Source organism: Parus major, chromosome 6 (genome assembly GCF_001522545.3).
Source record: "Parus major isolate Abel chromosome 6, Parus_major1.1, whole genome shotgun sequence".
Lineage (NCBI taxonomy): Eukaryota > Metazoa > Chordata > Aves > Passeriformes > Paridae > Parus > Parus major.
Window position 1 is genome coordinate 2,253,161 of NC_031775.1, and position 12,961 is coordinate 2,266,121.

The 12,961-nt window shown below is 49.7% G+C and overlaps 1 long non-coding RNA gene across 1 annotated transcript; it reads right to left on the minus strand.

Annotated features, from left to right (window-relative positions):
• Positions 1 to 423: 423 nt before the first annotated feature.
• LOC117244626 lies at positions 424 to 7,676 on the minus strand. Its single transcript, XR_004498070.1, has 2 exons — positions 7,430 to 7,676; positions 424 to 568 (listed from the first exon to the last, which is right to left on the minus strand). It is a non-coding gene; the product is annotated as an uncharacterized LOC117244626 (long non-coding RNA).
• Between the last annotated feature and the right edge of the window lie 5,285 nt (positions 7,677 to 12,961).

Here is a 12,961-nt window from a genome sequence, read left to right on the forward strand (position 1 = left end):
CACATTTTCAGTGGTTTGGTGACAGACCTGATTTGCAAGAAGCAGGATCCTGGAGGCCAAGCGCTTTTCTAGGCAGGGCTTTGAATTCTGAGTCGGACATCCCAGGGAAGCCATCCCACCTGATCCCAATAATGCCACTGGAAAGCACAGGCTTGCAGCTCTGGCACCATGCAGCTTCACAGCTGGCATGGCGAGGAGTAAAGCTGGGACAGAGACCCCCAGCAGGTTCTTCTGACCTAAATTATCCTCTGATTCCAAGCCCCATCCTCTCCTGCACTGGACACTTCACCAGATTACTCCTTCTTTCTCTCTTCCCTCACAGGGGACGTGCCAAAACTCCTCGATAATTTAAAAACCATCTGAACATAACTGGTTTTCTAGAGATATAAGGGGTCACAGATCTGTGGCACTGGGTGAAAAAAATATTTTTGAAGGTGCCAGGGATGGTTTATGTAAAAAACAACCACAGTTAGACTTTAACAACTTCTTTTTCTTTCCAGGAAGACAAGTGTTTCACAAATTCTGACAGAGCTTGGTTTTCCATGGCAGGACAAACCAGTGAAGATTCCTGCAAAATACAAATAGCACAACAAAGAGAGTTCATAATTGATGCTAATAAAGAGCAGGTTTGAAGACTGCAGAAGCAGCAGTGCTGACTTCCACGAGGTGATCAGCTCCAAGGCTTCCATCTTCCTGCCTGTTTCCCCCCCCCACATCCTGCAGTGCCTTGGCTGGAGCCCATCCAGAGCCATCCACAGCAGGTTCCAGGGACACTTGGAAGAGCAGCATCGATTTTCAGCCCCAGGAGAAGCATCAGTCCCAAGAGCAGCCCTTCACCAGAAGGACACAGCATTCCTGCCCAAACCCTTCTCCTGATCACGCCTTTGGTTCCTGCACCCGAGGCAGGAGATGGCTCAGGATCACTTCGTTTCCCCCATGTAATTAATGCCAGTCCCACGGCCCGGCTCTGGCCCGCCACAAACGAGGTGCCAGGATTTATGGCTCCAGGAATAGCTGGGCTCTGCATGCAGCAGCCAGGCGGGGGGATCCTGGCTCTTCCAGGGGGGATTTGTGCATCACTGAAGTGGCTCCAGGGGAGTTAAGTCATCCCTGAGCGACTTCAGGTGCTAACGGCTGCTGGAGCAAAATGGGAAGAAAGTACAGAGAGAACTGGATTTGGGGGATGAGAGGTGCAGGGGCATTCAATGAGTTCTACTCAGAAGGTGATCCCAAATTCAGAGGGAGCAAAGAGCTCCCCAGACTCCTGCCAGAGCTGTGATTCCGTGCTGTGCATTCACACATCCCCCACCCGCTCCGTGCTCTGCCCCATCCAGCCTGTGCTTCCAGGTCGGGAAATTGTCCTTAATCCACGGCAGCCGCGGCGTGGGCTGGAGGCCAGGAGGGGAGAGGCACTGATGGGCACAGCAGATGTTGTTCCAGTGGCTGCAGAAGGCAGGCCCAGGGCCAGGGGTGAGCAGGGGTGGTGCTGATCCAAGTGGGAAAGAGAGAGGCTCGGGAGGTGCCTCCAGCCTTGCCTCAGGATGCCCTTCCAGCAGAAACTCACCCCAAGGGTGGGGACACACCTCGGTCCCGTGAACCCCCCTGAACCCAGGGCCTCCTGCCACTGGTAACTGGGCAAACTCCAGCAGAGAGCCAAAATTCCATGGCCTCTGCTGGCCTGCCCCAGGCTCAGCCTGGACCCACCAGGACATTTCCCTAAAAGCTCCCACAAAGTCCAAAGAGGAAGAGTAAGGAGCAATGGGAAAGCCGGGATATCTCCCACTCTTCCATGATGGAGAAAGTCATGGTTTTCACGGTGTGACCCACAGATGTGTATTCCCCAATTTTAGGTGCAGTGCACTGAGCTAAAAGAGGAGGGAAGCAAGAACCCCCCTTCTTTATATTTGCTTTATTTGTTTTGCTTTCTACAGCCATCAAAAAAATTTCATTTTCCTTTTAAAATCCATACCCAGACATTGGCCTTGCTTAAGATAAACCCAGTGTGGGCTGTGACCAAGGGAAGTAACCTGGGACAGTGGAAGGTGTCCATGCCCATGGCAGGAGGTGGAATGGGACGAGCTTTAATGTCCCTTCCAACCCAAACCATTCCATAATTATATGATTTTATGATTTTTTTTTTTTTAAAAATGGTGACAAACAATACAAGAATCAAGTCATAAGAATGAAGATCAACCAAAAGACAAGAAAGGAGGATAGAGGTTACAGCTGCACTGAGGAAAAACTTTGGAAGAGCCGTTTATTTGCCGTGACAGAGCAGCAAATTGCCAGTCAACCATTAATCACCACAGCAAAAGAGTTCAGCTGAGCATTCTCCCCCAAGAGGGTGGACCAACGGGGTCAAAACCTCTGCTTTTGGGTTTTATGGAGGTTCCCCACCAAGAAGAGACAGCTTGAACCTCTTCACTGCAATGATTTCATTTTAAAATATCCTGGGAAGTCATTTAGATGTGAACAAGCCGTGGAAAATGTTAGCCTGCTGGAGGAGTTGGGAGAAAGACAACTGAAAACAGAAGTGAGAAACAGGGAAATTTCAGAGTGTGGCTGCAACACCCCAGCATCAAGGGATTTTTATTGTTTTTAATATTGTTATTATTATGGTTACTACTTAAAAAAGAATTTTACAAGCCGCAGTCAATAAGGTTTGGCCGTTTCATTTGCCCAAGTCCCCGTGAAAGCGAGTTTGAGCTCTCAGGGAAGTACAAGAGAGCAGCCATGCCATGACACAGGGAGGAATTCTGGTAGGGGCAGCGTGGACTTTCAGGAGCATGAGCTAAACCATGCTCTTGCTGCCTCTGAAGCAGCTGTTAAAACACGCTGGAAGATATCAAAGCAGCTCTAATTAACTTCCTGCTTCAGCCCTACTTCAAAGTATTCCTGAGAGTTCTCAAGGCAGAGCTCGCGCGGGGCAGTTTCTGGAGGAGGGCGGCTTGGCGCTCGTTCACCGCCGACTCCAAACGCGCTTGAGATCCTCCCGTTGCTGCTTTTGCTTAAAAAGTGGGTAGAGAAAGGCTTTGTCTATCACATATCATGGGAGGAAACCAGCAAAACACCGAATCCGTCAAATCTTTCCCTGAGCCATCACCTCCTAAAGGATGGTTGGGTCTGGTCCTTCCCAGTAACGTTACCTCGGGATTCCAACCCCATTTTACCTGCGAAGCCTAAAGCAGTTTGAGGTTTGGAGCAATTAGAGTGGCAGAATCCCAGGATGGCGTGGGTTGGAATACACCCTAAAGACCCAAAATTCCCCTCCCTACCATGGGCAGGGACACCTTCCACTATCCCAGGCTGCTCCAAGCCCTGTCCAGCCTGGCCTTGGGCACTTCCAGGGATCCAGGGGCAGCCACAATTCCTTGCCTTTGCTCTCCCAGGGCCACCTCAAGCTCTGGAATGATGCTGAGTTTTGATCCAATCTCATTTTTTTTTCCCCCAGTCTTGAGACATATGCTCCTGTGTTTATTTACCCGTTTGTTTTGATCTTTTTTTTTTCCCTGCTCCAAGAGACATTTTCCCACATATCCACGTCTGCCTCCACTCTGACACGCCAGGATCCCCATCACCATCCACTTAAACTGCGAGGAGAGCAGTAATAGATTCCTCCTGTCCCTGCCTGAAGCTCTGCCTTGCTCCAGCCCCATCCCACACCACTCAAACCTAAACAAACCCTTGCCATGCTTTGTTTGAATCATTTTATTCCCAGAAAAGAAAAAAAAAAAAAAAAGGAAAAAAAAAAAGAAAAAAGGTTGTCAGGCCAAAAATAGAACTTTTTTCCGCTCTGAAGAACAAGCAGCAGCATTCCTGGGAATTCAGACAAATAACATTGGTCAGGAGACATCTCACAGACACCAGAGACATCCCAGAGCTGCTCCGGTGTCCTGCGAAGTGGGAAAGTGTTTGGGATCCCTCTGCCTCCCACTCTGTGGGGTGAAATCAGAAGTGATGAGCTTGTTTCTGCAGCGTGCTCCGTGAGAAAGGCTGGCTGCTCTCCACAGAGAAATTTTAATTATTTTAATTTTTATTATTATTTTAAAGAGAAAATGCCTCCTGACGAAAATGTGATGTTGTTTGGAGCACGAGTTTCCACTAAGCACAGTCACCAACAGTGACATTTTTACCAAGGTAAAAGCAGCATTTTTGACTTCCTGTTAGAATATGTACAGTATTTCACCTGACTGTATGCAACACAAGTTACCTATAATAGTATCTATCTATATATATATATTCTATATATAATAGTGAATAAAATTATGAAACCATGTTTGATGGTTGGTGGAGAGGAGACTTTCAGGGAAATTTTCAGAGAGCTTAAAATACTCAATTTGATCATTGTAGGTCCCTTTCAACTGAAAAAGCTTAGTTCCAGTCAGTCACAAATCACCCAATTTTAATTTCACTAGGAGCTGCTCTCAGTTTAATTGACTTTCTTTAGCAACATGAGCTTGGGTTACATCAAGGCAAATGGGGAGCTTTGTTTTCAAGGACATCTGTGGTGTTTTGGGAGCCTTTGGGCTGTTTTCTGAGAGGGGGAGGAAGGGCAAATCCCAAATTTCACCGACCCTCAGCTGCACTGAAATCCCTCCAGGCAGATTGGGTTTGTGGGACCCGTACTGGAGACCTCATGAACGGAATGTGGAAAACCTCTGGCATGATTTACACTCCTTGGGCAGAGCATCACAAGCACGTGGCACAAATATCTCACCTTTGAAGCAGCAAAATCCCCCCCTGGCAGCTGGGGGGGTCTAAAAGGAGCCTCACCCCCGGGCCAGGCGTGGGGGAGAGCTCCCACCTCTGAGCACTGTCACATCCCCAGAGCAGCAGCAGGCTGGGAAAACACATCCCTCAACAGGAGACCTCAGTGTGGGTCAAGCAGACGTGCCTGGATAAGCCCCTGTGATTTCCAGCAGCATCAGGTTCCCTCAAGCCACTCTGCTGGATTTAATTCCCCAATAATCTCCTGCTGCATCAGCTCCGGCCCTTTGGCTGGAGACCGTGCTCTGCCTGCACACTCCGGTCCCTCCTCATCTGAGCTGAATTTGGAATAAAAAGTGTGAGGTGAAAATACCTCCAAATGCCTCCTGAAAGTATCCCCTTTTACTGGGGGAGAAAAAAAAACCCTGTTCTGTTCAATAGACTTGTGGGCAGATCTGACAGCACAGCCTGGAAGCTCACTGCCATTAAACTGAACAGGTGAGAAGCCTTTCTGGCTCAGGACTTATTTTTCTTTTGATGGGGTGTGGGGGGGAAAAATTAACTGATTTGGCAAGAGTTTCTCATGGGAAAACATCCATTTGAGCAGGGATTTTCTGTGCAAGCAGCGGGGTCATTGACAGTGTGCCACAGGGAAAGGAGGGCAGGAGGGAGAGGAAAAAAAAATCAGCTCAGGCCACTTATTTAGGGTCTAACTCATGAAATTATTAATAATGATGTGCTACCAGGAATCCAGCTACATCAGAAAAGCGGGACAAACCCCGTGCTCAGCAGCCATGGCCATGGAGGAGAGAGCCATGGCTGCTGGCACTTCCTATGGATTTAGGATTTGCTGTGGATCAGCACTGGTTTGAGGTCCACAGGTGCTGGATTCAGCCTCAAGCTCTGGCTCCTGCCATGAAAGCCCTTGGATGAAAGCCAGGTGTCTGCCACCTCCAGGCTGAAATGGTCCAATATCAGCATCTTTTGCCTCGGGAAAAGGGAGGAAAAGCCTTTAAAAAGACGCTGTAGCTCAACCTGAGGATGCAGCTCCAGCTGGAGGAGGTCAGACCACAGGGGTGCAGCTGATTACAACCCCAAAGGGAGAAATATCGACATGAGGAGGGTGAGAGCAGCACACGTGGCACCGAGTGGCTCTGCTTTTATTCATTTTTGCTACAAAGGCTAGAGGAAAACAGGCCCTGAGAGACCACAGCTCGACCTGCACCGAGCATGGCGGGGCCGAGGCACAAATCAGAGCGGGGACCACATCAGCTCGTGGTGAAAGACCACAGATCAGATAAAGAGTCAGCTTTTGGCAATAACTGGAACAGAAAAACAGAAAAGCTGCAGCCCTGGTGAAACCAAAGTGGCCAGAGACTGTGCACACCCTGTTTGCAAGAGCACTGGGCACCTCTAGGGACACAGAGTAAAATCCTCACTGGGGCTTGGCTTGACAGCTGAGAACAGAGCACAGACACCTTTAAAGCACCCCTGCAGGGGGGATTAACCATTCCCCAGCCACCTGCACAGTGCCACAGCCACACCTTGGTCCCCAGCAAGTGCAGGGAATAAAAGCTTGGGTCACCTCACAAATGCAGCAAGAGGGAGAAAATGGGGGAGAAGCGACTGTCACCTGAGGTAAAAAATCATTATGAGGCATGAGCACGGCTAAAGCAGCTCATGTATTCAAAATGCCTATCCAGGAGCACCCATCTCCCAGTTAAACTACTTAATGGGCTTCAAAATAAAGGAAACAGGTGCTGGAGATGCTGGAGATAGCAAGTGCTGGCTTTGATCTCGTGATTTTAAACTCAACACGCAGGGCAGAGAGGGAAAGCAGCGATGAGCACTGGGGGCACGCACAGTGACACAGGCACCCGTGACCCACACAGGGTTTGTGCCATGGAAAAACCCCTGGGAGAACCTTCCTTGCCTGTGTCACCACCAAAGCTCAAGTCTCAAGGATGGTGACGCCAAACTGAGCGACCCCTTGGGGAATGCAAAGCAGGCACGGGTCCTGCGGCCACAGCTGCACCACAAGGGGAGAAAACAGCCTCGCTCCTGAAAGGGGCTCTGCCGTGGCAGAAAACCTGGAGATGCCTTTCCTCTGGAAATATTGCATTCAGGCTTGGACACTTCAGCCTGGAGGTGGCTTTGCCAGAGATCTCCAACAGGGCAAGGAGGAGGAGGAAGGGGTGGCCTTCCACTGCCTCTTCTAGCACAAGCACTGGAAGCGCCTGACTGGATTGAGGAGATGTTCCCTCACTTCCCCCACAGCACCTGTGAAACCCCTTGTCCAAAGATGCAGAGGGTGCCAAGAGGGGGAGTTGGGAGCCTTGAAGAAGAACGTGCTCAATACACAAACCACTCCAGGCTCAGGGAGCCACCAGCCGGTTCTGGTGAGGGGCTGGTCTCAGATGTGTGTCCCCTTACTCACCCCTGAGCAGCCACCTCCAGCCCCCAGGGCAGGACACCCATTTCTGTGAGCCAGAAGCCCAAATGGTTGCACAGTTACACAGGTGTACATTCAAAACTGCTACTTTTACGTTTTAAGGCTTTACAGCAAGACACTGAGCTAAATAAAACCACAGGACCAACCACCCAAAGCAAGCAGTCAGCAGTGGGCCATTCAATTCCTCTTTTTCAGGTTTTCTTTCAGATATTGTCACGTGGACATTCAGCTCCTTTTACCTCCCCACACCTCCTTGTCCAGACTTCTCACCTCTCCTCTTGCCTTCCCTTCCCCCTGCAGTCAAGCCAAGCTTGCTTTGTCTGGAGGACTTCAACTCCTGGAAAAGTCAGAAGGCATTAATCAAGCACTCTATTGTGCAACTGTTTCCATCACCGAGTTGCATCTGGTCCCTGAGGTCTCTTAACTCTTCATTAAGAAAGCTCTCCACGTGGAAGGAGGCGAGAGGACAGCACTTCACAGGCTCTGCTGCGCACGGTTCTGCAGGGCTGGAAATGAACGCCTGCAGCCCCACAAACACATGTGCAAAGGAGCCCAGCACCGAGGGCTTTGTCACAAGGAGGGGACACAAGCAGCAGCAGGGCCACTTCTGAGTCATCCCACCGGGAGGGTGATGGAGAGGAGGCACCCAGAGCTGCAGGTACGGAGCATCAAACCCAGATCACGGAGGTGCCCGGCCCCCGAGCACTGCCCCGGGGCCAAAACCATGCAGGACCAAGCCAGCTCCCATGCAGCGGCTGCAGGAGGTGGCATGCTTTGTGAAAACTCAACTACAGACGAACTGGGCAGTGTTCCATCCCAAAAAGGGCATAGCTTTGTCAGAAAAACGCACCTATCTGAGGGAAGTCAAGTAATGAAGAGAGGACATCAGGCCATGGCCACTAACCTGTGCCAAAAGCCCACCTTGAACACCCTGACAGGAACTGGTCATGGGGGTTTTGGGCAGCACTTCTCATGCCACAGCACCTGCATGAGGGTGTAGGTACAGCCACAGAGCCCCCAGCTGCTCCCAGAGGACTCTCCTGTACTCCACAGGTCCCCCAGATGATTTTCTTTCCCAGCCACGTCACTTAACTCAGCCCCTCTTTGGCCGGTGGAAGTGACTCCAGGGCACATCCACCTCCTCATGCTGCATCTTCCCTGCCAAGAGCCACCTCAGGGGGTGCCTGAGACCGTGCCCACCCATCCACCTCCTGCTGTTGTGAGCACGTCGTCAAATCCCTAAAAACCAAACCCCACCTCCCCAGAGGGGCCTGAAATGCTGCCCTTGCAGAACCAAAGCAATCAAAGCTTCCTACTCCCAAGTTTTTTTGCTATTGGGACGGGGAAGAAGAGGGATGAGGATGAATGGAGAGGAAAAAACCTCTGCCAAGCGCACAAACCTGAGCAAGCTCCTGATCACAGGCTGGGACCTTCACCAAGGACACAAAGAGCACAACATGAACAATGAGCTGGCTTAGGGGAATTCATACTTCCACCCCCAGCATCCAGCTGCCTTCCAGATACTGGTCAGGAGATGCTGTGCCAAAGCTCAGGATTCTGTCCAACAGGTAGAGCTTTGTGTGAATGTCAGAGTTTGGCAGATCTGATCATACTCCTCTACAATAACCTCTCCAGATCTTACTCTCGGGAAATGAAGCTTGTCAGAGGGAGCTGACAAAGAGATGAAGGTGGCAAATTATGCTCCTTGCAGAATCCTCCTTCAATGCTTCAACCTTCAGGAGAAGCTGGAGCATTCCCTGGAGTGCTGCAGCACAGACCCCACCCCCAGAAAAGGCCAGAGACGTTGGGTGCCATCCCTTCTCCTGCTTCAAGGCACAAACACGAGAGCTGGGAGTTCTTGTGCAAAGCTTTGCCTTCCTCTCAACACAAACGAGACAAAAGCCAAGACGATGGACAAGCTGGGGTAAAAAAATGCCAACCTTCCTATCTGGCTTTTTATCATTGCTCTGTGCTCCTCAGCTCAGTGGTTCCCAGCTGCTTCCAGCCACTTTCCTTTCCTGGGGGGCTGCAGCTTTTCCAGGAAGCCTCCAAGCCCCCAGGCCTCAGCTGCAGGCTGGTTTGAAGGGTGCCCACCTGTGAGTGAGGGCTGAGAACCACTTCAGACACTCAAAAAACACTCAAAACATGTGGACCTGAGCTGCTTTTCAGGTTCCAGGGAAAAGCCACGTCCTTCCCAAGTGCTGACATTCAGGGAAGGGGAATAACTCCTCTTTGTGCTGGTGAGTGGATGTTATCAGTCTCCTCTCACTGCTGCGTGATCTTTACCATCCTCCAACGCAAATTTCAACGTTTTCCTAAGCTGGTTGCAGTCCCAACTCCAGTCTGGAGCTGTCAGCCCTCCTGTTTCCATAGTTTCAAACACTTTTTAAAGCGAAGGATCCCCAAGCCAACCTCTCAAACGCATCTCCCGCCCTCCAGATGCCTCTCAGACACCTCTCATCATCTGTTTCATCCCATCCTTGCAAAACCCCAGCAAATCTCTATAAACATGTGCCATCACCCCTTTCCTCACAAGTTCCATGCCTCCGCCCACGAGGTTTCACTCTCCCATTACCAAATCCTGATTTACATTAAAGCCTTTGCCGCCTTCTCCTCCAAACTCATTAATTTCCATTTAAGAGGCTCATTCCTGCAGAGATTTCCATGACAGAATCCTTCCAGTTTTCTCCTGCCATTTTCCTCCTGCCACTGGAGGATGGGGCAGCCCAAGGTCTCTCTGTCCAGGCTGCTGGAATTCCTCAATCCAGCGTTTCCCAGCTGCTTTCAGCCTCTTCCAGACCCCACATAACCTTGACATTACAATTATTTTGTCAAAGGCCACAAAAACACCAGTAGGGCCTGAAGCAGCCCGAATTATACAAATTTAAAGCACAAAGCTCAGCCTCTGAAATATCACCTTGTATCAGCTTAAAACTCCTCCATGAACAGGAAATCATGAAGGCAAAGTGCCACAAATTTCAGGGCTTAGGGATGGGAGACAAAGTAAATTACCAAGCACAGGAGCCCTCAAAAAGTAAAAAATAAACCCCACTAAGCCCAATTTTTTAATACTTCTGTAGCCAGCACAGCCCATACAGCAACATTTGCAGCTGGAAAGTGTAGCCCAGCAGTTCATTAGCAAGGTTTTTTTATTCAGGTTGCTCATCACAAGTCCAGTCCATGTGCTCATCGTTCCCATCAGGCTGGATAAACACATCCAGGTTTGTGCAGAGCACCAGGAGCTCACCAAGGCAAACACATCTTCTGAACCTGCACAACCCTAATGTTTCTCAGAGCTGTTCTTTCCCTTTTTTTTTAAAAAAAAAAAAACAACCTAAAATCATTTCTCCCCCCTATGCCTTCAGAATAAAGCTTGGTAGAGAAAAAGAAAAAAAAAAAATCTAAACCACAACCAAACAAAAACAACCAACCAAAAAAATAAACCTAAAAAAACCCAGGCAGAAAATAATTACCTGTCCTATATTGCAACACAGAGCAGTGGCTGAAAAGTTTGAAAGCACAGAAGGTAAGTGGAAAATGAGAAAAAACACATGGAAAAAACAATGAAATGCCATTAAAAAAGCCCAACAAGGAAAAGCCTCAAAGAACAGGGAGCAAAAGGCAAAGAAACAAGCAATGGCTTTTATTTTAGTGGGACCTTCAGTTCAAAATAAAGGGATTTTCTCATCTCCCTTGCACAGGATTGTATGAAATAAAGAAAGGAGCAGAATTACCAGGGACAGATGTGGAAAGATGAGGGGTTTGAGAAGATACTGAAGAATGAGGGTGACAAGAAGCCAAAGCAGCAATTCACGTTCTGCTTTTGAGAAGACACTGAGCTGACTCCTTATTCAACCTCCCTCCCTTTGCATCGAGTCACAATCTATAGGAATGGTTTGTTGGGGTCTTTTTTTCAGTCCAGCTCCCACTGCACCCAGGTCACCTCAGGGAATCTGCTCAGACTGACACATCATCACTCATTTCAGAGCCAACCAACTGCAGGAAAAAGAGTTTAAATTCTCCCACCAGTACCTTTCCTTCTTAAAAGAGTGCAATTTATAACTCTGCTGCAGCTTTAAAAGAAGACACAATTAATTATTAACCACCCCTCTGTGGCTGCCTGGAAAGGGAGCTGAAGGAACTGAGCTGCTGCTCCCTGCTGATGCCAGAGGTTGGGAAAGCTCAGCCAGGCCCTGGAGCTGCAGAGGGCTCAGAGGACATGGAAATCCCAGGTGTGGGGATGGAGCACAGGGACTGTCCTCTGTGCTGCCACCCAGCACCTCCCTGGGAACCTCTGTCACCACATCGGTCACCAGAGTGGAAAAAATGAGCTTTTTTTTGCCTAGAAACCACCTTTAGCTGCTGGGGGCTGGGCCATGGGACTTTCAGTCAATGGGATGAGTGTCAAAATCCTCTGTCCACAGCACTTCCCACCTGTCTCCAGAACAGAATCCCTTCACACACAGAGATCTCTGTGTATTTATATTATATATATATATATATGTATATGTATATTTATAGAAATTCCTCATCATGTTGAACCCTGTTCAGACTACTCTCCTCTGCATCTTCCCACCCTGCTTTCATTTTTGGACACAAACCAAGCTCACCAAAAGGAACATGCTTTAACAGCCTGGGTAGCAGCACGTGCTGAGGTGCAAAGCCCTTCCCAGTGCCACTCACCTGCAGGGTCAGACCCAGCTGGCCAACACTGAACCCACTCCACAGAGCACCAAAACCTCCCTTCCCAAACTCAGTTTTTTGGAGATGCTCAGCCAAATGTAGGTGAGCTGGCCTTACCAGTGGTGGGAAGGAAGGAGGAGTAACAAGAGGCACCCGAAGTTACCCGATTTGGGGGTGCAGCAGAGCACCTCCCCACCCTTCTCACCTTCCTGCAGCCCAGGGGGAGCCCTGGGAACAGGGAACACCACCTGGGATTGAAGTGCCACTTGAAAATCTGGCTTGAAAACAGCCAAGCAACCAGAACCCCAGAATTACCTACTTGATCTGTCCTGAGAGGAGACTTGATAATCTCAAAGGGCTTTTCCAACCTTAACAATCCTGTAATTCTATAGGGAAAAATGCACCTCATTGTCAATGTAAAGCTACTTCAGGAAAGGAATTCTCAGGTGGAACTCACATCTCATTATGCAGCAGATGCAACATTAACTTATTTAAAAGGTACATTTTGAAGTTCTCTGTGAGACTAAATAGAAAATCCCAGAATGGTTTGGGTGGGAAGGGACCTCAAAGCCCATCCAGTTCCATGTGCAGGGACACTTTCCACTGTCCCAGGCTGCTCCAAGCCCCAAAGTCCAACCTGACCTTGGGCACTTCCAGGGATCCAGGGGCAGCCACAGCTGCTCAGGGCCTGCCCACCCTGCCAGGGAAGGATTTCTTCCCAATATCCCATCTATCCCTGCCCTCTGGCACTGGGGGGCCATTCCCCATTTCCTGGCACTCCAGACCCTTGCCATTAGCCTGTCTCCATCCTTCTTGCAGCTCCTCAGGCACTGGGGACAGGCACCAGCCCGTGTGGTCTGATGCCCCAGGAGGTGCTTTCCCTCCACCAGGAAAACAAAGTGAGGGTCTGATATCCCTGCACACGTCTGGACTTCCACTTCTGCACTGCTCAAACCTCTGGAAAACACCAGGATTTGGAGCAGCAGCTCCCTTCAAACCCCTGGATGCACGAGGAGCGCCCTTGGCTCCAAGCAGCGCACTCCAAATTCCACAGCTTTACAAGCACAACGTCTCAGCTGTTCTCCAAGCTCAGAACACTGCAATAAAACACCCACACAG